Source organism: Limulus polyphemus, unplaced genomic scaffold (assembly GCF_000517525.1).
Source record: "Limulus polyphemus unplaced genomic scaffold, Limulus_polyphemus-2.1.2 Scaffold11938, whole genome shotgun sequence".
Taxonomy (NCBI): Eukaryota; Metazoa; Arthropoda; class Merostomata; order Xiphosura; family Limulidae; genus Limulus; species Limulus polyphemus.
The window spans coordinates 3,212-4,228 of NW_013677548.1; positions in this window are offsets into that span (position 1 = coordinate 3,212).

Here is a 1,017-nt window from a genome sequence, read left to right on the forward strand (position 1 = left end):
AACGCAACATTATTGTTGTTGGTTTTGTTAAACATTAACTAGTTACGGCAATCAACAGAGTTTATAGTGGATCATATAGATTATTGTTGTTGGTTTTGTTAAATATTAAGTCGTTGCGACAGTCCACAGAGTTTATAATGGATCATATAGATTATTGTTGTTGGTTTTCTTAAATATTAACTAGTTACGACAATCAACAGAGTTTATAGTGGATCATATAGATTATTGTTGTTGGTTTTGTTAAATATTAAATAGTTACGACAATCAACAGAGTTTATAGTGGATCATATATATTATTGTTGTTGGTTTTGTTAAATATTAACTAGTTACGACAATCAACAGAGTTTATAGTGGATCATATAGATTATTGTTGTTGGTTTTGTTAAACATTAACTACTTACGGCAATCAACAGAGTTTATAGTGGATCATATATATTATTGTTGTTGGTTTTGTTAAATATTAAATAGTTACGACAATCAACAGAGTTTATAGTGGATCATATAGATTATTGTTGTTGGTTTTGTTAAATATTAAGTAGTTACGACAATCAACAGTATTTGTACTGGATGTTACGTATTGAGAATTTGAAATTGTCCGAAGCCGAGTTAAATAATTTAGATTTAATAGTTGAATCGTATTCTGGATTTAGTGTCTTGAAATATGCCGATATTTTAGTTAATTTATGCTATTTGCCAACAAGATTGATACACACCGTTTTCGTTTTTCACACAAATATGTTTTAATATATATACAACAGTACAATTTACAACAACAATTATCATGACTAGTTACTACAAACAAAGTTTTATAAACAACAATTTCACTAACTTACAAATAACATAAAATCTTCTTTCTAGTTCAGAGTCTCCTTGATATTAGAATAAATACATAACGACAAATTTGTTACAACTCCCTCCTTAGAGTATTAAAAATTGACTTTAGACAATTTTTAATGAAGACATTATATATGTACATACGAGGCCTGTGAGAAAAGTATCCGACCTTTGGCCGGGGAA